The following is a 25,162-nucleotide window of genomic DNA, read 5'->3' as shown; positions in this document are numbered from 1 at the left end:
CCCACACCTCCCCGCGCCGGGCACCCCACCCACACACCCGGGCTGCCCCCGGCCCTCCCCTCCTTCTGGGATCCTCCTCGCTCTATGCCCTGACCCCCGTGGGAGGCCACCCACGTGAGTAAACACCTTCATCCCGCGGCATCCCCCACCACACACGCTCCACACACACCCCCCCACACACGCTCACACCCACACACCCCACACACACCCCACACGCACCCAGACACACCCCCACACGCTCACACCACACACACACACACACACACACACCCACACACCCACAGAAGCAATGGCGCTGAGGGAAGTTCCCGTGGTGATGGTCAGCGCCCGGCTGCCCACAGCGGCTCCTTTCCACCGCTGGGACGACCTTGCCCCAACCCAGCCAGTGTGGTGCCGCGGCAGGTTTGGCCGGTGCACGGGCTGTCCGCTTGGGCTCCTGAAGGAGACAATCTCTGAACAGACAGCAGACCCGTGGCGGACAGAGGCGTGCAAGTGTTTCTGGGAAGGAGACCGTGGTCTGCGATTTAGCTGGAGGAGCACCCGGACAAGACGACGGGCACAGGGCTGGAGACAGGGCTGGAGTAGCTCCTGGCTAGGTGTCGGCTAAGGCGCCAGTGGGAAAACCTTCAACGGGCAAACTCGGCCGTGGGCCTGCGCGGTGGCGGTCGGGGCTGGGGGAGGTGGAAGGCGTTCCAGGGAACACGCTTGCCACTTTGCCGTGGGACTCAAGGGATGGGTGATGCGATTTCAAGAACCTGTTGGCTACAAGTCCACCGTCTGTCTCCGGTGTGCCTCCACCCCCTCCCCCTGCTTGGCTGTTGGGTTTTCCCCACCGGCCTCCCGAATCTTCCTGCTGTCTCTCCTGCACTGCCCGTCGGTTCTGCTTCGTGCACGCGTCCACGTTCGCTCTCCCAACTCCACATCCCCGGCGCAACCGTGCCGCTCTCTGCTCGTGGTGGCCGGGAAGCTGGACCGAGCGGTGGCTGGCCCGAGGGCGAGGGAAGGGACCAGGGGCTCCAGCAGGTGTCCCGACGCAAAGAGGCAGATCGCTCACCCTGCCCCGACCTCTTCCCCCTCCGACCCCCCACCCCCCCGGCCCGCTTCCCCGCACCGTCAGCACTCAGTAGCACCTCCGGAAGGAGCAAGGGGTGGCTTGTCAGGGGTGGCGGGGTTTCTCCTGGCGGCAGCAGTGCAGCCGGAGAGTCCAAGCCCCTGCGGTGGCCGGACGTGCGGGCGTCTGTGGGTGGCCCCGCGTGAGGACAGAGGGTATCGCGCGCGCGCGCGCGCGTGCGCGCGGCCTCTCGGGTTTGGGACGGAGGAAGAGGGGGAGCCATGCGAGCGCCCAGGCGAGGCGCCGACGCGCTGCCGTTGGGCGGCCGGCCCGCTGGCGAGGCCAAAAGGGTTGGGCTGGCCGAGGCGACAGGGCAAGGCTTGGGCTCGGCCGTGCGCCTGGCCTTGTCTGGGCCCCGAGGCCGTGGGGCTAGCCGCGAGGCAAGGGAGAAGCCAGCCAGCTTCGGCTAAAAGGGGTGCGGATGCGCTGGGGAGAGGTCGGGAGGCCGAGAGGAAGAAGAAAGGCTTCCCTGACCGGGAATCGAACCCGGGCCGCGGCGGTGAGAGCGCCGAATCCTAACCACTAGACCACCAGGGAGCGTCGGGCTCTGCGCCTGGCCCGCGCGCCCTGGGCGCAGCGCCTCCAGACCACCCCGTCGCCTCCGCTTTGGCTCCAAGGCCCCTGCCTGGCCACGGCCAGCCGCCCGCCCGCCCTACCAACCCACCCGCCCTGCCGGCAGCACCCTCAAAACGCTGCGCACCTCCTTCCCTCCCTCACACACGCGCTCAGCCTCGGGCCACGCTCCGGCTCCGGGCTCTCGGCTCCCGGCTCCCGGCTCCCATCGGGCCTGGGCACGAGGGCCCTGGAGCCGTGCAAAAGGTTGGCCAGCTGCGTTGGCCGGGAATCGAACCCGGGTCAACTGCTTGGAAGGCAGCTATGCTCACCACTATACCACCAACGCTGCACAGCCCCGGCCGCCCCGAGACGCCGGCGCACGCTTCGCAGAGGCGCCTTCACGCCTTCTCGCCGCCGCCTGGGCCGCCTGGCGCCGCCCTGCCCCGACGTGCCGCCGGTCGGCAGCTCTGCGCTGCCGCAGGCGCCAGCAGCGGCCGCCCCAGCCCCAGCCGCAGCCCCAGCGCCAGCCCCAGCCCCAGCCCCAGCCCCAGCGCCAGGCCCAGCCCCGCCAGCACGACGCCGCTGTGCGGCTCCGCAGGCCCGACCGCCCGCCGCCCGCCTCTGGGGGGCGCTCTGGCCGCCGTGCCGCTCCCCCGGCCCTCGGCTGCCGGCCGGGCATTCCCCGCCCCGCGAGACACGCTGCCCTCCGGCGACCCGCTCGCCCGGGCCCTTCTCCGCGGAGTGCCCGGCGAGGCCACATCCCGCACCCACAGAGGACCCGACCCAGCCGCCGCCCACCCCGTCCCCCGCGCCCATCCAGCACCGGGCAGCGTCGCGTCGCCGAGGAGCCCGTTGCGGCCAGTCACTCGTCAGGCGCCGGGGGCACGACAGGAGGCCCTGGCTGGGCCGTGGTGACCCCGCACGCGCGCGCGCGCGCGCCCGGGGTCACGAGGAAGGCAAAGGGGTGGGGGCGCTCGACGGTGGGCAAGCCGGGCACCCGTCGTCGCCCCGCGCTTCTCGCCGGACGCGCGAGGGAGGAGAAGGGCCCTGGGGGCAAGCGTTTGGACAGAGCGGCGGTGGCGCCGGCGACCAAAAAGGGCGTCTTGCCTCCCCGTCGGGGAATCGAACCCCGGTCTCCCGCGTGACAGGCGGGGATACTCACCACTATACTAACGAGGACGGCGGCGGCGGCCACCCGGGCGCCCGACCCCTCTCCGCCTGCCCGCCCACGCCTACCCCTGCCCTCGACGCCCTGCCTTACGCAGGCGCCCGCCACGTGCCACACCCGACCGGACCCCAAACCAACCGCGCCAGCCCGCACAGCAGCCCTCCCAGCCCGACTCGGAGTGGACCCCAGGCCCGGGCCCCGGACCCGGACGGCGCGGAACACTCCGAGTGCGCCGGCGCCTAGGGCCTGCCCGGCGCGGATCGCGCAGGGAGAAGAGGCCCGAGCGGGCAAGCAAGGATGCGAGCAGGAGGACGGGCGCCCCGGATGGGCAGGGGCGGAGGAGGGAGGGCGGCGAGGACCTAGTGGGGGTGGGGGGTGGGGGGTGGGGGGGGGCGGCGGCGGCCAGACAGGCTGGGCCGACGCCGGTCTCTGGGTGCGGGGCCGCGATGTGCGAGGGGGCGGGGCGGCGCGGGGCGAGGCGGCGGCGACGGCGGCGGCCGCGGCGGGCGCGGCGCCAGGCGAGGCGGCTGGCGCTGCTCCTGGTCGGCCGGGGCGCGCGTCCCGTCCCTTGCGCGCCCACACAGCCGCCAGCCGCCGCCAGCGTTCGCGCCGGGTCCCAGCCAGGCGAGCGGCGACGCGCCCAGGCCCGCCGTCAGGATGGCCGAGCGGTCTAAGGCGCTGCGTTCAGGTCGCAGTCTCCCCTGGAGGCGTGGGTTCGAATCCCACTCCTGACACGCCCACCTTTTGGCCCGCACCACCAGGGCACCGGACCCCGGCGGGCCTGGAGCCACGCCCTATCGCAAGCCCGCTCCTGCCTGGCCCGCCGCTCCGGCCTTGCGCCCTAGCACAAAGGGCCCAGTGCCGAGCCCTGACGCCTCGACGCTCCTGGCCCCAGGCTTGGCGCACACACGCCCTCCCCCACCAGGTCACGCGCCTTTCCCGCCCGATCCCACGCCCACCCCCGCAGGCCTGGGCCACTTGGCAGCACGTCTCTCCTCACCTGCTTTCCGGGGGCTGCGTTTTCCTTCCTTCCTCCCTCGGGCTCCCGCTCCCGCTCCCGCTCCCGCTCCACTCCCGCGGCCCCCTGCAGACCAGCCGGCGGCGCAAATGCCCAAAGCCCTCCGCATTCCGTTCTCCACCAGACTGGTGCCTGCTGAAGAGCGCCTCGCTCTCAGAGCCGTGCACTCCCGCCACCAGGAGCACACCGTCCCACAGAGAGCCCGTCCGTCCTTTCCGCCGGCCCCCATTCCCTTCTCTCCACACCCTCCTCAGGTGGCCCGAGGTGCCCACGACGATTTGCCACCTTGATGACGCTTTACCCTGCCCACACCTGCCTGCCTCCCTCCCGGGACCCAGGCTGCCCAGCCACCTGCTCGCCGGCCCACGACAGGGCCCTCCCTTCAGTGGGCCTGGCCCGGGAGTCCAGCCCGGGCAGGTGGCTCCCGTGAGCGCTGAGCCCAAGGAAGCCCTGGATCCCCAGGCCACCCACCTGGGCGCCCCAGCGCATCTCCGCGCCGGCAGCCGCTGCCCGGCCGGGACCCGAGGACCCCAGCGCGCTCCCTCACCGCGCTGTCGGCCAGCTAGCCAGCAGCCACTCTGCCGGAGCGCTCCCGCCAGCCAAGGTCGCGCTCTTGCCTCACAACCACCGCCGCCCTCCCCACGCCCCCCGCCCCCCCGCCGAGCTGGCCCCCGAGGGAGCGCTGCGCGCCCGAGCTCACACACCTCGCTTCGCTCTCCTGGCCTGAGCGGCTACTCGGCGGCGCCGGCGGCGCTACGGGGCCTCCATCTCCTACACACGACACACGCGCCCGCCCACACCCACACCCACACACCCCACCCCGCGACAGCCCACCCCACGGCACCGCACGTGCGCACACAACCGGAGCTCCGGTCCGCCGCCCCGCCCGCCCTCGCACCCTCTGCCCCGGCCAGGAAGCCCTCGGCCAAAGGGGCTTTGGGTGGCGGCTGAGAGGAGCCGCGGAAGGCCACGGCCGTGCTCAGCCGCGCCTGCCACAGCCTCCCCCGCGCTGGGTGGGATTCGGGCGCTGGCCAGCCTGGGTCCGGCTCCCGGCTGCCCCTGGCCACCCCGGCAGGGCAGCGTCTCGCCGCGGCCCTCGACCGAGGAGAAAGCACCGCAGGAGCCTAGTCGGCCGGCGTGCGTCCCCGCCGCGCTCGGCCCGTCTGCGCCGCTCGCTAGGGCTCGGGACGTGCCTGGAGCCTCTGTCCCACACCGCGCGTCCGCCTCCTGCTCAAACGAAGCCGATGCTCCGAACAGGCCCGGACCCGGGTCTGGCCGCCGCTGGGGAGCGCCGCTGGGGAAGCCGTCTGGGGAGCGGCGCCATCGGTGCATGGGTGGTTCAGTGGTAGAATTCTCGCCTGCCACGCGGGAGGCCCGGGTTCGATTCCCGGCCCATGCAGCGCGCCGTCCCCTTTTGGCCGGCCCTGCAGCCCCAGCGCGCCCCCCGGCTTCCTCTGGCCCACGCTCAAGGCGCCTGGCCTAAACCAGCTCCGCTCCGGACCAGGCCGGAGCCCGCCCCTGCCCTTCCTCTCCGTCTCTCTCGCCCAGCGGACCAAACTCCACCCAGCGCCCGAGGCCCCTGGCCCGCCCACACGCCTCCCTTGCCCCTTTTCTCTTCAGGACCCTGAGCACCCCGCTTCGCTCACCCGCTTCCCTTCCAGCGAGGCTCCCCCGCACCACCACACACCCGCACGGCGCCGCGCCGCACCAGAGCCCACGGGGCCGCGCCCCACCTCCACGCCTTTCATCACGGTTCCTCCCTCCCGGTCTCACTCTACCCACACTGCCAGAGTCCTCCTCTCTTTGCACAACCAGGGGCAACCAAGTTGCCACCCCGAGCCCTGATCCGTCCCATTCTCCTCCAGGGACCCTCACAAACTCACTGGGCTGCACCAGGAAGACCCGATGCATGGCACCACATGCTCCCGACGCGCGCCCTATAGTCTCTTGAGGCCCCGCTTGGCCGCAGTGGCCTTCCAACTCCGCCGCTCCTGCCACGCTAGGACCCCCGCCAACACCAGGTCCACCAACGCCCGCGCCAGCACTAGCACCAGCAGCACCAGTCTCCCCCTCCGCCGCCACCACCACCACCACCACCAGTCCTCCATCACCACACCGCGTCGGGCACCATCGCCCAGAGCAGGGAAGTTCTCCACCATCAGCACCACCCACCCCACCACCAAGTCCACCACCAAGTCCACCACCACGATCACCCGCAGGACCAAGTCCGCCACCAGCGCACCAGCTTGGCATCATTGCCAACGGTACCGAAGTCCTCCACGATCACCACCCCCACCCCCACCGCCACCACCGCCACCTCCACCATCACCACCACCGCCACCTCCAACATCGCCACCACCAACAACTCCACCACCACCGCCACCTCGACCATCGCCACCACCACCACCACCACCACCAACTCCACCACCACCGCCACCTCCAGCACCAGCACCACCACCATCACCAGCAGGACCAAGTCCACCGCCAGCTCACCAGCATGGGCATCATTGCCAACAGTACCGAAGTCCTCCACGATCACCACCCCCACCACCCCCGCCACCACCGCCACCACCACCAGCTCCACCACCACCACCGCCACCTCCACCACCACCACCACCACCATCACCAGCAGGACCAAGTCCACCGCCAGCTCAGCAGCATGGGCATCATTGCCAACGGTACCGAAGTCCTCCACGATCACCACCCCCGCCACCCCCGCCACCCCCGCCACCCCCGCCACCACCTCCACCAACTCCACCAGCTCCACCAACACCAGCTCCACCACCAAGTCCACCATCACCACACCGCGTCGGGCACCATCGCCAACACTCCTGGAGTCCATCACCACCGCCGCCGCCACCGGGACCGTGCACACCATCGCCACAGCAGCCCGCGCACCGGCACCAAGAGCACCGAGGTCAACCCCCAGCACCAGCAGCAGCAGCACCAAGTCGTCCTCCACCAGCAACACAAGCACCAGCACAGCCTGCACCTCCAGCCCCACCAGCCCCTCCTGCCCCAACATCCCCTCACGGTTCCCCTGCCTGCACGCCCCCTCCTCTCCAAGTCCTCACTGGTCAATGATCCTGTGTGGCATTTGTCCCTTTGGCCTCTCTGAATCTCAAGCCCAGGACGCCCCCTGACGCATGACTGGCTGTCCCGATGACAGGTGATCGAAGTCTCGGGGGCGGTGGAATCCCTCACCCCGTTGGGACGGCTCCTAGACCCGGGCCCGCCCTCTCTCTGTGTCTCCCTTCGGCCTGCCCGCCGGCCTGCTTCCCACCCACGCCCCCCACACCCCACCCCTTGGCCTGACCACCTTGCAGCACCGCACAGCAGTCTCCCCCCGCGCACCTCCTCCGCCACGGTCCTGTCCCGCCACGGGGGCCTCCAGCTCTCTTGCACCGGGGCCCGCTCCCCAGCACTTGCCACGCGCAGCTCCTGCCAGCCTCCAGGCTGGACCCCTCCCACCCACCCCCCACCCCCATCGCTCACATTCTCGGCTGGCAGTCCCGGCCTCCCACACGCTCCTCAGGCACACTCGTGCTCTCTCCCCTCCCCTACCTCAGAGCTCACCCTCCCGCACAGGTGCTCACGTCCATGCCTGGCATGGCGCCGGGGAAGGAGCTCTTCCCCCGCCCCACCGAAGCCTCTGCAGACACCCTGCCCGACTGTCCAGCCGCACTCTGGACCGGTCCCGCAAGCCCCACACCTCCCCGCGCCGGGCACCCCACCCACACACCCGGGCTGCCCCCGGCCCTCCCCTCCTTCTGGGATCCTCCTCGCTCTATGCCCTGACCCCCGTGGGAGGCCACCCACGTGAGTAAACACCTTCATCCCGCGGCATCCCCCACCACACACGCTCCACACACACCCCCACACACACGCTCACACCCACACACCCCACACACACCCCACACACATCCAGACACACCCCCACACGCTCACACCACACACACACACGCACACCCCCACACACCCACAGAAGCAATGGCGCTGAGGGAAGTTCCCGTGGTGATGGTCAGCGCCCGGCTGCCCACAGCGGCTCCTTTCCACCGCTGGGACGACCTTGCCCCAACCCAGCCAGTGTGGTGCCGCGGCAGGTTTGGCCGGTGCACGGGCTGTCCGCTTGGGCTCCTGAAGGAGACAATCTCTGAACAGACAGCAGACCCGTGGCGGACAGAGGCGTGCAAGTGTTTCTGGGAAGGAGACCGTGGTCTGCGATTTAGCTGGAGGAGCACCCGGACAAGACGACGGGCACAGGGCTGGAGACAGGGCTGGAGTAGCTCCTGGCTAGGTGTCGGCTAAGGCGCCAGTGGGAAAACCTTCAACGGGCAAACTCGGCCGTGGGCCTGCGCGGTGGCGGTCGGGGCTGGGGGAGGTGGAAGGCGTTCCAGGGAACACGCTTGCCACTTTGCCGTGGGACTCAAGGGATGGGTGATGCGATTTCAAGAACCTGTTGGCTACAAGTCCACCGTCTGTCTCCGGTGTGCCTCCACGCCCTCCCCCTGCTTGGCTGTTGGGTTTTCCCCACCGGCCTCCCGAATCTTCCTGCTGTCTCTCCTGCACTGCCCGTCGGTTCTGCTTCGTGCACGCGTCCACGTTCGCTCTCCCAACTCCACATCCCCGGCGCAACCGTGCCGCTCTCTGCTCGTGGTGGCCGGGAAGCTGGACCGAGCGGTGGCTGGCCCGAGGGCGAGGGAAGGGACCAGGGGCTCCAGCAGGTGTCCCGACGCAAAGAGGCAGATCGCTCACCCTGCCCCGACCTCTTCCCCCTCCGACCCCCCACCCCCCCGGCCCGCTTCCCCGCACCGTCAGCACTCAGTAGCACCTCCGGAAGGAGCAAGGGGTGGCTTGTCAGGGGTGGCGGGGTTTCTCCTGGCGGCAGCAGTGCAGCCGGAGAGTCCAAGCCCCTGCGGTGGCCGGACGTGCGGGCGTCTGTGGGTGGCCCCGCGTGAGGACAGAGGGTATCGCGCGCGGCGCGCGCGCGTGCGCGCGGCCTCTCGGGTTTGGGACGGAGGAAGAGGGGGAGCCATGCGAGCGCCCAGGCGAGGCGCCGACGCGCTGCCGTTGGGCGGCCGGCCCGCTGGCGAGGCCAAAAGGGTTGGGCTGGCCGAGGCGACAGGGCAAGGCTTGGGCTCGGCCGTGCGCCTGGCCTTGTCTGGGCCCCGAGGCCGTGGGGCTAGCCGCGAGGCAAGGGAGAAGCCAGCCAGCTTCGGCTAAAAGGGGTGCGGATGCGCTGGGGAGAGGTCGGGAGGCCGAGAGGAAGAAGAAAGGCTTCCCTGACCGGGAATCGAACCCGGGCCGCGGCGGTGAGAGCGCCGAATCCTAACCACTAGACCACCAGGGAGCGTCGGGCTCTGCGCCTGGCCCGCGCGCCCTGGGCGCAGCGCCTCCAGACCACCCCGTCGCCTCCGCTTTGGCTCCAAGGCCCCTGCCTGGCCACGGCCAGCCGCCCGCCCGCCCTACCAACCCACCCGCCCTGCCGGCAGCACCCTCAAAACGCTGCGCACCTCCTTCCCTCCCTCACACACGCGCTCAGCCTCGGGCCACGCTCCGGCTCCGGGCTCTCGGCTCCCGGCTCCCGGCTCCCATCGGGCCTGGGCACGAGGGCCCTGGAGCCGTGCAAAAGGTTGGCCAGCTGCGTTGGCCGGGAATCGAACCCGGGTCAACTGCTTGGAAGGCAGCTATGCTCACCACTATACCACCAACGCTGCACAGCCCCGGCCGCCCCGAGACGCCGGCGCACGCTTCGCAGAGGCGCCTTCACGCCTTCTCGCCGCCGCCTGGGCCGCCTGGCGCCGCCCTGCCCCGACGTGCCGCCGGTCGGCAGCTCTGCGCTGCCGCAGGCGCCAGCAGCGGCCGCCCCAGCCCCAGCCGCAGCCCCAGCGCCAGCCCCAGCCCCAGCCCCAGCCCCAGCGCCAGGCCCAGCCCCGCCAGCACGACGCCGCTGTGCGGCTCCGCAGGCCCGACCGCCCGCCGCCCGCCTCTGGGGGGCGCTCTGGCCGCCGTGCCGCTCCCCCGGCCCTCGGCTGCCGGCCGGGCATTCCCCGCCCCGCGAGACACGCTGCCCTCCGGCGACCCGCTCGCCCGGGCCCTTCTCCGCGGAGTGCCCGGCGAGGCCACATCCCGCACCCACAGAGGACCCGACCCAGCCGCCGCCCACCCCGTCCCCCGCGCCCATCCAGCACCGGGCAGCGTCGCGTCGCCGAGGAGCCCGTTGCGGCCAGTCACTCGTCAGGCGCCGGGGGCACGACAGGAGGCCCTGGCTGGGCCGTGGTGACCCCGCACGCGCGCGCGCGCGCGCCCGGGGTCACGAGGAAGGCAAAGGGGTGGGGGCGCTCGACGGTGGGCAAGCCGGGCACCCGTCGTCGCCCCGCGCTTCTCGCCGGACGCGCGAGGGAGGAGAAGGGCCCTGGGGGCAAGCGTTTGGACAGAGCGGCGGTGGCGCCGGCGACCAAAAAGGGCGTCTTGCCTCCCCGTCGGGGAATCGAACCCCGGTCTCCCGCGTGACAGGCGGGGATACTCACCACTATACTAACGAGGACGGCGGCGGCGGCCACCCGGGCGCCCGACCCCTCTCCGCCTGCCCGCCCACGCCTACCCCTGCCCTCGACGCCCTGCCTTACGCAGGCGCCCGCCACGTGCCACACCCGACCGGACCCCAAACCAACCGCGCCAGCCCGCACAGCAGCCCTCCCAGCCCGACTCGGAGTGGACCCCAGGCCCGGGCCCCGGACCCGGACGGCGCGGAACACTCCGAGTGCGCCGGCGCCTAGGGCCTGCCGGGCGCGGATCGCGCAGGGAGAAGAGGCCCGAGCGGGCAAGCAAGGATGCGAGCAGGAGGACGGGCGCCCCGGATGGGCAGGGGCGGAGGAGGGAGGGCGGCGAGGACCTAGTGGGGGTGGGGGGTGGGGGGTGGGGGGCGGCGGCGGCGGCCAGACAGGCTGGGCCGACGCCGGTCTCTGGGTGCGGGGCCGCGATGTGCGAGGGGGCGGGGCGGCGCGGGGCGAGGCGGCGGCGACGGCGGCGGCCGCGGCGGGCGCGGCGCCAGGCGAGGCGGCTGGCGCTGCTCCTGGTCGGCCGGGGCGCGCGTCCCGTCCCTTGCGCGCCCACACAGCCGCCAGCCGCCGCCAGCGTTCGCGCCGGGTCCCAGCCAGGCGAGCGGCGACGCGCCCAGGCCCGCCGTCAGGATGGCCGAGCGGTCTAAGGCGCTGCGTTCAGGTCGCAGTCTCCCCTGGAGGCGTGGGTTCGAATCCCACTCCTGACACGCCCACCTTTTGGCCCGCCCCACCAGGGCACCGGACCCCGGCGGGCCTGGAGCCACGCCCTATCGCAAGCCCGCTCCTGCCTGGCCCGCCGCTCCGGCCTTGCGCCCTAGCACAAAGGGCCCAGTGCCGAGCCCTGACGCCTCGACGCTCCTGGCCCCAGGCTTGGCGCACACACGCCCTCCCCCACCAGGTCACGCGCCTTTCCCGCCCGATCCCACGCCCACCCCCGCAGGCCTGGGCCACTTGGCAGCACGTCTCTCCTCACCTGCTTTCCGGGGGCTGCGTTTTCCTTCCTTCCTCCCTCGGGCTCCCGCTCCCGCTCCCGCTCCCGCTCCACTCCCGCGGCCCCCTGCAGACCAGCCGGCGGCGCAAATGCCCAAAGCCCTCCGCATTCCGTTCTCCACCAGACTGGTGCCTGCTGAAGAGCGCCTCGCTCTCAGAGCCGTGCACTCCCGCCACCAGGAGCACACCGTCCCACAGAGAGCCCGTCCGTCCTTTCCGCCGGCCCCCATTCCCTTCTCTCCACACCCTCCTCAGGTGGCCCGAGGTGCCCACGACGATTTGCCACCTTGATGACGCTTTACCCTGCCCACACCTGCCTGCCTCCCTCCCGGGACCCAGGCTGCCCAGCCACCTGCTCGCCGGCCCACGACAGGGCCCTCCCTTCAGTGGGCCTGGCCCGGGAGTCCAGCCCGGGCAGGTGGCTCCCGTGAGCGCTGAGCCCAAGGAAGCCCTGGATCCCCAGGCCACCCACCTGGGCGCCCCAGCGCATCTCCGCGCCGGCAGCCGCTGCCCGGCCGGGACGCGAGGACCCCAGCGCGCTCCCTCACCGCGCTGTCGGCCAGCTAGCCAGCAGCCACTCTGCCGGAGCGCTCCCGCCAGCCAAGGTCGCGCTCTTGCCTCACAACCACCGCCGCCCTCCCCACGCCCCCCGCCCCCCCGCCGAGCTGGCCCCCGAGGGAGCGCTGCGCGCCCGAGCTCACACACCTCGCTTCGCTCTCCTGGCCTGAGCGGCTACTCGGCGGCGCCGGCGGCGCTACGGGGCCTCCATCTCCTACACACGACACACGCGCCCGCCCACACCCACACCCACACACCCCACCCCGCGACAGCCCACCCCACGGCACCGCACGTGCGCACACAACCGGAGCTCCGGTCCGCCGCCCCGCCCGCCCTCGCACCCTCTGCCCCGGCCAGGAAGCCCTCGGCCAAAGGGGCTTTGGGTGGCGGCTGAGAGGAGCCGCGGAAGGCCACGGCCGTGCTCAGCCGCGCCTGCCACAGCTTCCCCCGCGCTGGGTGGGATTCGGGCGCTGGCCAGCCTGGGTCCGGCTCCCGGCTGCCCCTGGCCACCCCGGCAGGGCAGCGTCTCGCCGCGGCCCTCGACCGAGGAGAAAGCACCGCAGGAGCCTAGTCGGCCGGCGTGCGTCCCCGCCGCGCTCGGCCCGTCTGCGCCGCTCGCTAGGGCTCGGGACGTGCCTGGAGCCTCTGTCCCACACCGCGCGTCCGCCTCCTGCTCAAACGAAGCCGATGCTCCGAACAGGCCCGGACCCGGGTCTGGCCGCCGCTGGGGAGCGCCGCTGGGGAAGCCGTCTGGGGAGCGGCGCCATCGGTGCATGGGTGGTTCAGTGGTAGAATTCTCGCCTGCCACGCGGGAGGCCCGGGTTCGATTCCCGGCCCATGCAGCGCGCCGTCCCCTTTTGGCCGGCCCTGCAGCCCCAGCGCGCCCCCCGGCTTTCTCTGGCCCACGCTCAAGGCGCCTGGCCTAAACCAGCTCCGCTCCGGACCAGGCCGGAGCCCGCCCCTGCCCTTCCTCTCCGTCTCTCTCGCCCAGCGGACCAAACTCCACCCAGCGCCCGAGGCCCCTGGCCCGCCCACACGCCTCCCTTGCCCCTTTTCTCTTCAGGACCCTGAGCACCCCGCTTCGCTCACCCGCTTCCCTTCCAGCGAGGCTCCCCCGCACCACCACACACCCGCACGGCGCCGCGCCGCACCAGAGCCCACGGGGCCGCGCCCCACCTCCACGCCTTTCATCACGGTTCCTCCCTCCCGGTCTCACTCTACCCACACTGCCAGAGTCCTCCTCTCTTTGCACAACCAGGGGCAACCAAGTTGCCACCCCGAGCCCTGATCCGTCCCATTCTCCTCCAGGGACCCTCACAAACTCACTGGGCTGCACCAGGAAGACCCGATGCATGGCACCACATGCTCCCGACGCGCGCCCTATAGTCTCTTGAGGCCCCGCTTGGCCGCAGTGGCCTTCCAACTCCGCCGCTCCTGCCACGCTAGGACCCCCGCCAACACCAGGTCCACCAACGCCCGCGCCAGCACTAGCACCAGCAGCACCAGTCTCCCCCTCCGCCGCCACCACCACCACCACCACCAGTCCTCCATCACCACACCGCGTCGGGCACCATCGCCCAGAGCAGGGAAGTTCTCCACCATCAGCACCACCCACCCCACCACCAAGTCCACCACCAAGTCCACCACCACGATCACCCGCAGGACCAAGTCCGCCACCAGCGCACCAGCTTGGCATCATTGCCAACGGTACCGAAGTCCTCCACGATCACCACCCCCACCCCCACCGCCACCACCGCCACCTCCACCATCACCACCACCGCCACCTCCAACATCGCCACCACCAACAACTCCACCACCACCGCCACCTCGACCATCGCCACCACCACCACCACCACCACCAACTCCACCACCACCGCCACCTCCAGCACCAGCACCACCACCATCACCAGCAGGACCAAGTCCACCGCCAGCTCACCAGCATGGGCATCATTGCCAACAGTACCGAAGTCCTCCACGATCACCACCCCCACCACCCCCGCCACCACCGCCACCACCACCAGCTCCACCACCACCACCGCCACCTCCACCACCACCACCACCACCATCACCAGCAGGACCAAGTCCACCGCCAGCTCAGCAGCATGGGCATCATTGCCAACGGTACCGAAGTCCTCCACGATCACCACCCCCGCCACCCCCGCCACCCCCGCCACTCCCGCCACCACCTCCACCAACTCCACCAGCTCCACCAACACCAGCTCCACCACCAAGTCCACCATCACCACACCGCGTCGGGCACCATCGCCAACACTCCTGGAGTCCATCACCACCGCCGCCGCCACCGGGACCGTGCACACCATCGCCACAGCAGCCCGCGCACCGGCACCAAGAGCACCGAGGTCAACCCCCAGCACCAGCAGCAGCAGCACCAAGTCGTCCTCCACCAGCAACACAAGCACCAGCACAGCCTGCACCTCCAGCCCCACCAGCCCCTCCTGCCCCAACATCCCCTCACGGTTCCCCTGCCTGCACGCCCCCTCCTCTCCAAGTCCTCACTGGTCAATGATCCTGTGTGGCATTTGTCCCTTTGGCCTCTCTGAATCTCAAGCCCAGGACGCCCCCTGACGCATGACTGGCTGTCCCGATGACAGGTGATCGAAGTCTCGGGGGCGGTGGAATCCCTCACCCCGTTGGGACGGCTCCTAGACCCGGGCCCGCCCTCTCTCTGTGTCTCCCTTCGGCCTGCCCGCCGGCCTGCTTCCCACCCACGCCCCCCACACCCCACCCCTTGGCCTGACCACCTTGCAGCACCGCACAGCAGTCTCCCCCCGCGCACCTCCTCCGCCACGGTCCTGTCCCGCCACGGGGGCCTCCAGCTCTCTTGCACCGGGGCCCGCTCCCCAGCACTTGCCACGCGCAGCTCCTGCCAGCCTCCAGGCTGGACCCCTCCCACCCACCCCCCACCCCCATCGCTCACATTCTCGGCTGGCAGTCCCGGCCTCCCACACGCTCCTCAGGCACACTCGTGCTCTCTCCCCTCCCCTACCTCAGAGCTCACCCTCCCGCACAGGTGCTCACGTCCATGCCTGGCATGGCGCCGGGGAAGGAGCTCTTCCCCCGCCCCACCGAAGCCTCTGCAGACACCCTGCCCGACTGTCCAGCCGCACTCTGGACCGGTCCCGCAAGCCCCACACCTCCCCGCGCCGGGCACCCCACCCACACACCCGGGCTGCCCCCGGCCCTCCCCTCCTTCTGGGATCCTCCTCGCTCTATGCCCTGACCCCCGTGGGAGGCCACCCACGTGAGTAAACACCTTCATCCCGCGGCATCCCCCACCACACACGCTCCACACACACCCCCACACACACGCTCACACCCACACACCCCACACACACCCCACACACATCCAGACACACCCCCACACGCTCACACCACACACACACACGCACACCCCCACACACCCACAGAAGCAATGGCGCTGAGGGAAGTTCCCGTGGTGATGGTCAGCGCCCGGCTGCCCACAGCGGCTCCTTTCCACCGCTGGGACGACCTTGCCCCAACCCAGCCAGTGTGGTGCCGCGGCAGGTTTGGCCGGTGCACGGGCTGTCCGCTTGGGCTCCTGAAGGAGACAATCTCTGAACAGACAGCAGACCCGTGGCGGACAGAGGCGTGCAAGTGTTTCTGGGAAGGAGACCGTGGTCTGCGATTTAGCTGGAGGAGCACCCGGACAAGACGACGGGCACAGGGCTGGAGACAGGGCTGGAGTAGCTCCTGGCTAGGTGTCGGCTAAGGCGCCAGTGGGAAAACCTTCAACGGGCAAACTCGGCCGTGGGCCTGCGCGGTGGCGGTCGGGGCTGGGGGAGGTGGAAGGCGTTCCAGGGAACACGCTTGCCACTTTGCCGTGGGACTCAAGGGATGGGTGATGCGATTTCAAGAACCTGTTGGCTACAAGTCCACCGTCTGTCTCCGGTGTGCCTCCACCCCCTCCCCCTGCTTGGCTGTTGGGTTTTCCCCACCGGCCTCCCGAATCTTCCTGCTGTCTCTCCTGCACTGCCCGTCGGTTCTGCTTCGTGCACGCGTCCACGTTCGCTCTCCCAACTCCACATCCCCGGCGCAACCGTGCCGCTCTCTGCTCGTGGTGGCCGGGAAGCTGGACCGAGCGGTGGCTGGCCCGAGGGCGAGGGAAGGGACCAGGGGCTCCAGCAGGTGTCCCGACGCAAAGAGGCAGATCGCTCACCCTGCCCCGACCTCTTCCCCCTCCGACCCCCCACCCCCCCGGCCCGCTTCCCCGCACCGTCAGCACTCAGTAGCACCTCCGGAAGGAGCAAGGGGTGGCTTGTCAGGGGTGGCGGGGTTTCTCCTGGCGGCAGCAGTGCAGCCGGAGAGTCCAAGCCCCTGCGGTGGCCGGACGTGCGGGCGTCTGTGGGTGGCCCCGCGTGAGGACAGAGGGTATCGCGCGCGCGCGCGCGCGCTGCGCGCGGCCTCTCGGGTTTGGGACGGAGGAAGAGGGGGAGCCATGCGAGCGCCCAGGCGAGGCGCCGACGCGCTGCCGTTGGGCGGCCGGCCCGCTGGCGAGGCCAAAAGGGTTGGGCTGGCCGAGGCGACAGGGCAAGGCTTGGGCTCGGCCGTGCGCCTGGCCTTGTCTGGGCCCCGAGGCCGTGGGGCTAGCCGCGAGGCAAGGGAGAAGCCAGCCAGCTTCGGCTAAAAGGGGTGCGGATGCGCTGGGGAGAGGTCGGGAGGCCGAGAGGAAGAAGAAAGGCTTCCCTGACCGGGAATCGAACCCGGGCCGCGGCGGTGAGAGCGCCGAATCCTAACCACTAGACCACCAGGGAGCGTCGGGCTCTGCGCCTGGCCCGCGCGCCCTGGGCGCAGCGCCTCCAGACCACCCCGTCGCCTCCGCTTTGGCTCCAAGGCCCCTGCCTGGCCACGGCCAGCCGCCCGCCCGCCCTACCAACCCACCCGCCCTGCCGGCAGCACCCTCAAAACGCTGCGCACCTCCTTCCCTCCCTCACACACGCGCTCAGCCTCGGGCCACGCTCCGGCTCCGGGCTCTCGGCTCCCGGCTCCCGGCTCCCATCGGGCCTGGGCACGAGGGCCCTGGAGCCGTGCAAAAGGTTGGCCAGCTGCGTTGGCCGGGAATCGAACCCGGGTCAACTGCTTGGAAGGCAGCTATGCTCACCACTATACCACCAACGCTGCACAGCCCCGGCCGCCCCGAGACGCCGGCGCACGCTTCGCAGAGGCGCCTTCACGCCTTCTCGCCGCCGCCTGGGCCGCCTGGCGCCGCCCTGCCCCGACGTGCCGCCGGTCGGCAGCTCTGCGCTGCCGCAGGCGCCAGCAGCGGCCGCCCCAGCCCCAGCCGCAGCCCCAGCGCCAGCCCCAGCCCCAGCCCCAGCCCCAGCGCCAGGCCCAGCCCCGCCAGCACGACGCCGCTGTGCGGCTCCGCAGGCCCGACCGCCCGCCGCCCGCCTCTGGGGGGCGCTCTGGCCGCCGTGCCGCTCCCCCGGCCCTCGGCTGCCGGCCGGGCATTCCCCGCCCCGCGAGACACGCTGCCCTCCGGCGACCCGCTCGCCCGGGCCCTTCTCCGCGGAGTGCCCGGCGAGGCCACATCCCGCACCCACAGAGGACCCGACCCAGCCGCCGCCCACCCCGTCCCCCGCGCCCATCCAGCACCGGGCAGCGTCGCGTCGCCGAGGAGCCCGTTGCGGCCAGTCACTCGTCAGGCGCCGGGGGCACGACAGGAGGCCCTGGCTGGGCCGTGGTGACCCCGCACGCGCGCGCGCGCGCGCGCCCGGGGTCACGAGGAAGGCAAAGGGGTGGGGGCGCTCGACGGTGGGCAAGCCGGGCACCCGTCGTCGCCCCGCGCTTCTCGCCGGACGCGCGAGGGAGGAGAAGGGCCCTGGGGGCAAGCGTTTGGACAGAGCGGCGGTGGCGCCGGCGACCAAAAAGGGCGTCTTGCCTCCCCGTCGGGGAATCGAACCCCGGTCTCCCGCGTGACAGGCGGGGATACTCACCACTATACTAACGAGGACGGCGGCGGCGGCCACCCGGGCGCCCGACCCCTCTCCGCCTGCCCGCCCACGCCTACCCCTGCCCTCGACGCCCTGCCTTACGCAGGCGCCCGCCACGTGCCACACCCGACCGGACCCCAAACCAACCGCGCCAGCCCGCACAGCAGCCCTCCCAGCCCGACTCGGAGTGGACCCCAGGCCCGGGCCCCGGACCCGGACGGCGCGGAACACTCCGAGTGCGCCGGCGCCTAGGGCCTGCCGGGCGCGGATCGCGCAGGGAGAAGAGGCCCGAGCGGGCAAGCAAGGATGCGAGCAGGAGGACGGGCGCCCCGGATGGGCAGGGGCGGAGGAGGGAGGGCGGCGAGGACCTAGTGGGGGTGGGGGGTGGGGGGTGGGGGGCGGCGGCGGCGGCCAGACAGGCTGGGCCGACGCCGGTCTCTGGGTGCGGGGCCGCGATGTGCGAGGGGGCGGGGCGGCGCGGGGCGAGGCGGCGGCGACGGCGGCGGCCGCGGCGGGCGCGGCGCCAGGCGAGGCGGCGGGCGCGGCGCCAGGCGAGGCGGCTGGCGCTGCTCCTGGTCGGCCGGGGCGCGCGTCCCGTCCCTTGCGCGCCCACACAGCCGCCAGCCGCCGCCAGCGTTCGCGCCGGGTCCCAGCCAGGCGAGCGGCGACGCGCCCAGGCCCGCCGTCAGGATGGCCGAGCGGTCTAAGGCGCTGCGTTCAGGTCGCAGTCTCCCCTGGAGGCGTGGGTTCGAATCCCACTCCTGACACGCCCACCTTTTGGCCCGCCCCACCAGGGCACCGGACCCCGGCGGGCCTGGAGCCACGCCCTATCGCAAGCCCGCTCCTGCCTGGCCCGCCGCTCCGGCCTTGCGCCCTAGCACAAAGGGCCCAGTGCCGAGCCCTGACGCCTCGACGCTCCTGGCCCCAGGCTTGGCGCACACACGCCCTCCCCCACCAGGTCACGCGCCTTTCCCGCCCGATCCCACGCCCACCCCCGCAGGCCTGGGCCACTTGGCAGCACGTCTCTCCTCACCTGCTTTCCGGGGGCTGCGTTTTCCTTCCTTCCTCCCTCGGGCTCCCGCTCCCGCTCCACTCCCGCGGCCCCCTGCAGACCAGCCGGCGGCGCAAATGCCCAAAGCCCTCCGCATTCCGTTCTCCACCAGACTGGTGCCTGCTGAAGAGCGCCTCGCTCTCAGAGCCGTGCACTCCCGCCACCAGGAGCACACCGTCCCACAGAGAGCCCGTCCGTCCTTTCCGCCGGCCCCCATTCCCTTCTCTCCACACCCTCCTCAGGTGGCCCGAGGTGCCCACGACGATTTGCCACCTTGATGACGCTTTACCCTGCCCACACCTGCCTGCCTCCCTCCCGGGACCCAGGCTGCCCAGCCACCTGCTCGCCGGCCCACGACAGGGCCCTCCCTTCAGTGGGCCTGGCCCGGGAGTCCAGCCCGGGCAGGTGGCTCCCGTGAGCGCTGAGCCCAAGGAAGCCCTGGATCCCCAGGCCACCCACCTGGGCGCCCCAGCGCATCTCCGCGCCGGCAGCCGCTGCCCGGCCGGGACCCGAGGACCCCAGCGCGCTCCCTCACCGCGCTGTCGGCCAGCTAGCCAGCAGCCACTCTGCCGGAGCGCTCCCGCCAGCCAAGGTCGCGCTCTTGCCTCACAACCACCGCCGCCCTCCCCACGCCCCCCGCCCCCCCGCCGAGCTGGCCCCCGAGGGAGCGCTGCGCGCCCGAGCTCACACACCTCGCTTCGCTCTCCTGGCCTGAGCGGCTACTCGGCGGCGCCGGCGGCGCTACGGGGCCTCCATCTCCTACACACGACACACGCGCCCGCCCACACCCACACCCACACACCCCACCCCGCGACAGCCCACCCCACGGCACCGCACGTGCGCACACAACCGGAGCTCCGGTCCGCCGCCCCGCCCGCCCTCGCACCCTCTGCCCCGGCCAGGAAGCCCTCGGCCAAAGGGGCTTTGGGTGGCGGCTGAGAGGAGCCGCGGAAGGCCACGGCCGTGCTCAGCCGCGCCTGCCACAGCCTCCCCCGCGCTGGGTGGGATTCGGGCGCTGGCCAGCCTGGGTCCGGCTCCCGGCTGCCCCTGGCCACCCCGGCAGGGCAGCGTCTCGCCGCGGCCCTCGACCGAGGAGAAAGCACCGCAGGAGCCTAGTCGGCCGGCGTGCGTCCCCGCCGCGCTCGGCCCGTCTGCGCCGCTCGCTAGGGCTCGGGACGTGCCTGGAGCCTCTGTCCCACACCGCGCGTCCGCCTCCTGCTCAAACGAAGCCGATGCTCCGAACAGGCCCGGACCCGGGTCTGGCCGCCGCTGGGGAGCGCCGCTGGGGAAGCCGTCTGGGGAGCGGCGCCATCGGTGCATGGGTGGTTCAGTGGTAGAATTCTCGCCTGCCACGCGGGAGGCCCGGGTTCGATTCCCGGCCCATGCAGCGCGCCGTCCCCTTTTGGCCGGCCCTGCAGCCCCAGCGCGCCCCCCGGCTTCCTCTGGCCCACGCTCAAGGCGCCTGGCCTAAACCAGCTCCGCTCCGGACCAGGCCGGAGCCCGCCCCTGCCCTTCCTCTCCGTCTCTCTCGCCCAGCGGACCAAACTCCACCCAGCGCCCGAGGCCCCTGGCCCGCCCACACGCCTCCCTTGCCCCTTTTCTCTTCAGGACCCTGAGCACCCCGCTTCGCTCACCCGCTTCCCTTCCAGCGAGGCTCCCCCGCACCACCACACACCCGCACGGCGCCGCGCCGCACCAGAGCCCACGGGGCCGCGCCCCACCTCCACGCCTTTCATCACGGTTCCTCCCTCCCGGTCTCACTCTACCCACACTGCCAGAGTCCTCCTCTCTTTGCACAACCAGGGGCAACCAAGTTGCCACCCCGAGCCCTGATCCGTCCCATTCTCCTCCAGGGACCCTCACAAACTCACTGGGCTGCACCAGGAAGACCCGATGCATGGCACCACATGCTCCCGACGCGCGCCCTATAGTCTCTTGAGGCCCCGCTTGGCCGCAGTGGCCTTCCAACTCCGCCGCTCCTGCCACGCTAGGACCCCCGCCAACACCAGGTCCACCAACGCCCGCGCCAGCACTAGCACCAGCAGCACCAGTCTCCCCCTCCGCCGCCACCACCACCACCACCACCAGTCCTCCATCACCACACCGCGTCGGGCACCATCGCCCAGAGCAGGGAAGTTCTCCACCATCAGCACCACCCACCCCACCACCAAGTCCACCACCAAGTCCACCACCACGATCACCAGCAGGACCAAGTCCGCCACCAGCGCACCAGCTTGGCATCATTGCCAACGGTACCGAAGTCCTCCACGATCACCACCCCCACCCCCACCGCCACCACCGCCACCTCCACCATCACCACCACCGCCACCTCCAACATCGCCACCACCAACAACTCCACCACCACCGCCACCTCGACCATCGCCACCACCACCACCACCAACAACAACTCCACCACCACCGCCACCTCCAGCACCAGCACCACCACCATCACCAGCAGGACCAAGTCCACCGCCAGCTCACCAGCATGGGCATCATTGCCAACAGTACCGAAGTCCTCCACGATCACCACCCCCACCACCCCCGCCACCACCGCCACCACCACCAGCTCCACCACCACCACCGCCACCTCCACCACCACCACCACCACCATCACCAGCAGGACCAAGTCCACCGCCAGCTCAGCAGCATGGGCATCATTGCCAACGGTACCGAAGTCCTCCACGATCACCACCCCCGCCACCCCCGCCACCCCCGCCACCCCCGCCACCACCTCCACCAACTCCACCAGCTCCACCAACACCAGCTCCACCACCAAGTCCACCATCACCACACCGCGTCGGGCACCATCGCCAACACTCCTGGAGTCCATCACCACCGCCGCCGCCACCGGGACCGTGCACACCATCGCCACAGCAGCCCGCGCACCGGCACCAAGAGCACCGAGGTCAACCCCCAGCACCAGCAGCAGCAGCACCAAGTCGTCCTCCACCAGCAACACAAGCACCAGCACAGCCTGCACCTCCAGCCCCACCAGCCCCTCCTGCCCCAACATCCCCTCACGGTTCCCCTGCCTGCACGCCCCCTCCTCTCCAAGTCCTCACTGGTCAATGATCCTGTGTGGCATTTGTCCCTTTGGCCTCTCTGAATCTCAAGCCCAGGACGCCCCCTGACGCATGACTGGCTGTCCCGATGACAGGTGATCGAAGTCTCGGGGGCGGTGGAATCCCTCACCCCGTTGGGACGGCTCCTAGACCCGGGCCCGCCCTCTCTCTGTGTCTCCCTTCGGCCTGCCCGCCGGCCTGCTTCCCACCCACGCCCCCCACACCCCACCCCTTGGCCTGACCACCTTGCAGCACCGCACAGCAGTCTCCCCCCGCGCACCTCCTCCGCCACGGTCCTGTCCCGCCACGGGGGCCTCCAGCTCTCTTGCACCGGGGCCCGCTCCCCAGCACTTGCCACGCGCAGCTCCTGCCAGCCTCCAGGCTGGACCCCTCCCACCCACCCCCCACCCCCATCGCTCACATTCTCGGCTGGCAGTCCCGGCCTCCCACACGCTCCTCAGGCACACTCGTGCTCTCTCCCCTCCCCTACCTCAGAGCTCACCCTCCCGCACAGGTGCTCACGTCCATGCCTGGCATGGCGCCGGGGAAGGAGCTCTTCCCCCGCCCCACCGAAGCCTCTGCAGACACCCTGCCCGACTGTCCAGCCGCACTCTGGACCGGTCCCGCAAGCCCCACACCTCCCCGCGCCGGGCACCCCACCCACACACCCGGGCTGCCCCCGGCCCTCCCCTCCTTCTGGGATCCTCCTCGCTCTATGCCCTGACCCCCGTGGGAGGCCACCCACGTGAGTAAACACCTTCATCCCGCGGCATCCCCCACCACACACGCTCCACACACACCCCCCCACACACGCTCACACCCACACACCCCACACACACCCCACACGCATCCAGACACACCCCCACACGCTCACACCACACACACACACACACACACACACCCACACACCCACAGAAGCAATGGCGCTGAGGGAAGTTCCCGTGGTGATGGTCAGCGCCCGGCTGCCCACAGCGGCTCCTTTCCACCGCTGGGACGACCTTGCCCCAACCCAGCCAGTGTGGTGCCGCGGCAGGTTTGGCCGGTGCACGGGCTGTCCGCTTGGGCTCCTGAAGGAGACAATCTCTGAACAGACAGCAGACCCGTGGCGGACAGAGGCGTGCAAGTGTTTCTGGGAAGGAGACCGTGGTCTGCGATTTAGCTGGAGGAGCACCCGGACAAGACGACGGGCACAGGGCTGGAGACAGGGCTGGAGTAGCTCCTGGCTAGGTGTCGGCTAAGGCGCCAGTGGGAAAACCTTCAACGGGCAAACTCGGCCGTGGGCCTGCGCGGTGGCGGTCGGGGCTGGGGGAGGTGGAAGGCGTTCCAGGGAACACGCTTGCCACTTTGCCGTGGGACTCAAGGGATGGGTGATGCGATTTCAAGAACCTGTTGGCTACAAGTCCACCGTCTGTCTCCGGTGTGCCTCCACGCCCTCCCCCTGCTTGGCTGTTGGGTTTTCCCCACCGGCCTCCCGAATCTTCCTGCTGTCTCTCCTGCACTGCCCGTCGGTTCTGCTTCGTGCACGCGTCCACGTTCGCTCTCCCAACTCCACATCCCCGGCGCAACCGTGCCGCTCTCTGCTCGTGGTGGCCGGGAAGCTGGACCGAGCGGTGGCTGGCCCGAGGGCGAGGGAAGGGACCAGGGGCTCCAGCAGGTGTCCCGACGCAAAGAGGCAGATCGCTCACCCTGCCCCGACCTCTTCCCCCTCCGACCCCCCACCCCCCCGGCCCGCTTCCCCGCACCGTCAGCACTCAGTAGCACCTCCGGAAGGAGCAAGGGGTGGCTTGTCAGGGGTGGCGGGGTTTCTCCTGGCGGCAGCAGTGCAGCCGGAGAGTCCAAGCCCCTGCGGTGGCCGGACGTGCGGGCGTCTGTGGGTGGCCCCGCGTGAGGACAGAGGGTATCGCGCGCGCGCGCGCGCGTGCGCGCGGCCTCTCGGGTTTGGGACGGAGGAAGAGGGGGAGCCATGCGAGCGCCCAGGCGAGGCGCCGACGCGCTGCCGTTGGGCGGCCGGCCCGCTGGCGAGGCCAAAAGGGTTGGGCTGGCCGAGGCGACAGGGCAAGGCTTGGGCTCGGCCGTGCGCCTGGCCTTGTCTGGGCCCCGAGGCCGTGGGGCTAGCCGCGAGGCAAGGGAGAAGCCAGCCAGCTTCGGCTAAAAGGGGTGCGGATGCGCTGGGGAGAGGTCGGGAGGCCGAGAGGAAGAAGAAAGGCTTCCCTGACCGGGAATCGAACCCGGGCCGCGGCGGTGAGAGCGCCGAATCCTAACCACTAGACCACCAGGGAGCGTCGGGCTCTGCGCCTGGCCCGCGCGCCCTGGGCGCAGCGCCTCCAGACCACCCCGTCGCCTCCGCTTTGGCTCCAAGGCCCCTGCCTGGCCACGGCCAGCCGCCCGCCCGCCCTACCAACCCACCCGCCCTGCCGGCAGCACCCTCAAAACGCTGCGCACCTCCTTCCCTCCCTCACACACGCGCTCAGCCTCGGGCCACGCTCCGGCTCCGGGCTCTCGGCTCCCGGCTCCCGGCTCCCATCGGGCCTGGGCACGAGGGCCCTGGAGCCGTGCAAAAGGTTGGCCAGCTGCGTTGGCCGGGAATCGAACCCGGGTCAACTGCTTGGAAGGCAGCTATGCTCACCACTATACCACCAACGCTGCACAGCCCCGGCCGCCCCGAGACGCCGGCGCACGCTTCGCAGAGGCGCCTTCACGCCTTCTCGCCGCCGCCTGGGCCGCCTGGCGCCGCCCTGCCCCGACGTGCCGCCGGTCGGCAGCTCTGCGCTGCCGCAGGCGCCAGCAGCGGCCGCCCCAGCCCCAGCCGCAGCCCCAGCGCCAGCCCCAGCCCCAGCCGCAGCCCCAGCGCCAGGCCCAGCCCCGCCAGCACGACGCCGCTGTGCGGCTCCGCAGGCCCGACCGCCCGCCGCCCGCCTCTGGGGGGCGCTCTGGCCGCCGTGCCGCTCCCCCGGCCCTCGGCTGCCGGCCGGGCATTCCCCGCCCCGCGAGACACGCTGCCCTCCGGCGACCCGCTCGCCCGGGCCCTTCTCCGCGGAGTGCCCGGCGAGGCCACATCCCGCACCCACAGAGGACCCGACCCAGCCGCCGCCCACCCCGTCCCCCGCGCCCATC

General features: G+C 71.6%; 17 non-coding genes across 17 annotated transcripts; 6 read left to right on the top strand and 11 right to left on the bottom strand.

Annotated features, from left to right (window-relative positions):
- Positions 1 to 1,576: 1,576 nt before the first annotated feature.
- Positions 1,577 to 1,648, bottom strand: TRNAE-CUC (transfer RNA glutamic acid (anticodon CUC)). Its single transcript has one exon. It is a non-coding gene; the product is annotated as a tRNA-Glu (tRNA).
- Positions 1,649 to 1,940: 292 nt separating this feature from the next.
- Positions 1,941 to 2,012, bottom strand: TRNAG-UCC (transfer RNA glycine (anticodon UCC)). The gene has a single exon. It is a non-coding gene; the product is annotated as a tRNA-Gly (tRNA).
- A 761-nt stretch (positions 2,013 to 2,773) lies between these two features.
- On the bottom strand, positions 2,774 to 2,845 carry TRNAD-GUC (transfer RNA aspartic acid (anticodon GUC)). The gene has a single exon. It is a non-coding gene; the product is annotated as a tRNA-Asp (tRNA).
- Positions 2,846 to 3,485: 640 nt separating this feature from the next.
- On the top strand, positions 3,486 to 3,568 carry TRNAL-CAG (transfer RNA leucine (anticodon CAG)). Its single transcript has one exon. It is a non-coding gene; the product is annotated as a tRNA-Leu (tRNA).
- Positions 3,569 to 5,180: 1,612 nt separating this feature from the next.
- On the top strand, positions 5,181 to 5,251 carry TRNAG-GCC (transfer RNA glycine (anticodon GCC)). The gene has a single exon. It is a non-coding gene; the product is annotated as a tRNA-Gly (tRNA).
- Positions 5,252 to 9,130: 3,879 nt separating this feature from the next.
- On the bottom strand, positions 9,131 to 9,202 carry TRNAE-CUC (transfer RNA glutamic acid (anticodon CUC)). The gene has a single exon. It is a non-coding gene; the product is annotated as a tRNA-Glu (tRNA).
- A 292-nt stretch (positions 9,203 to 9,494) lies between these two features.
- TRNAG-UCC (transfer RNA glycine (anticodon UCC)) lies at positions 9,495 to 9,566 on the bottom strand. Its single transcript has one exon. It is a non-coding gene; the product is annotated as a tRNA-Gly (tRNA).
- Positions 9,567 to 10,327: 761 nt separating this feature from the next.
- Positions 10,328 to 10,399, bottom strand: TRNAD-GUC (transfer RNA aspartic acid (anticodon GUC)). The gene has a single exon. It is a non-coding gene; the product is annotated as a tRNA-Asp (tRNA).
- Positions 10,400 to 11,039: 640 nt separating this feature from the next.
- TRNAL-CAG (transfer RNA leucine (anticodon CAG)) lies at positions 11,040 to 11,122 on the top strand. Its single transcript has one exon. It is a non-coding gene; the product is annotated as a tRNA-Leu (tRNA).
- Positions 11,123 to 12,734: 1,612 nt separating this feature from the next.
- On the top strand, positions 12,735 to 12,805 carry TRNAG-GCC (transfer RNA glycine (anticodon GCC)). The gene has a single exon. It is a non-coding gene; the product is annotated as a tRNA-Gly (tRNA).
- A 3,879-nt stretch (positions 12,806 to 16,684) lies between these two features.
- On the bottom strand, positions 16,685 to 16,756 carry TRNAE-CUC (transfer RNA glutamic acid (anticodon CUC)). Its single transcript has one exon. It is a non-coding gene; the product is annotated as a tRNA-Glu (tRNA).
- A 292-nt stretch (positions 16,757 to 17,048) lies between these two features.
- Positions 17,049 to 17,120, bottom strand: TRNAG-UCC (transfer RNA glycine (anticodon UCC)). Its single transcript has one exon. It is a non-coding gene; the product is annotated as a tRNA-Gly (tRNA).
- A 763-nt stretch (positions 17,121 to 17,883) lies between these two features.
- Positions 17,884 to 17,955, bottom strand: TRNAD-GUC (transfer RNA aspartic acid (anticodon GUC)). Its single transcript has one exon. It is a non-coding gene; the product is annotated as a tRNA-Asp (tRNA).
- Positions 17,956 to 18,619: 664 nt separating this feature from the next.
- TRNAL-CAG (transfer RNA leucine (anticodon CAG)) lies at positions 18,620 to 18,702 on the top strand. The gene has a single exon. It is a non-coding gene; the product is annotated as a tRNA-Leu (tRNA).
- Positions 18,703 to 20,302: 1,600 nt separating this feature from the next.
- Positions 20,303 to 20,373, top strand: TRNAG-GCC (transfer RNA glycine (anticodon GCC)). The gene has a single exon. It is a non-coding gene; the product is annotated as a tRNA-Gly (tRNA).
- Positions 20,374 to 24,255: 3,882 nt separating this feature from the next.
- On the bottom strand, positions 24,256 to 24,327 carry TRNAE-CUC (transfer RNA glutamic acid (anticodon CUC)). Its single transcript has one exon. It is a non-coding gene; the product is annotated as a tRNA-Glu (tRNA).
- Positions 24,328 to 24,619: 292 nt separating this feature from the next.
- Positions 24,620 to 24,691, bottom strand: TRNAG-UCC (transfer RNA glycine (anticodon UCC)). The gene has a single exon. It is a non-coding gene; the product is annotated as a tRNA-Gly (tRNA).
- Positions 24,692 to 25,162: the final 471 nt, after the last annotated feature.

Source organism: Mirounga angustirostris, unplaced genomic scaffold (genome assembly GCF_029215605.1).
Source record: "Mirounga angustirostris isolate CCGP_5_RB_7025 unplaced genomic scaffold, mMirAng1.0.hap1 SCAF_6, whole genome shotgun sequence".
In the NCBI taxonomy this organism is placed as follows: Eukaryota; Metazoa; Chordata; class Mammalia; order Carnivora; family Phocidae; genus Mirounga; species Mirounga angustirostris.
The sequence above is the reverse complement of the archived record's forward strand: the minus strand, read 5'-3'. Positions and strand labels throughout refer to the sequence as shown.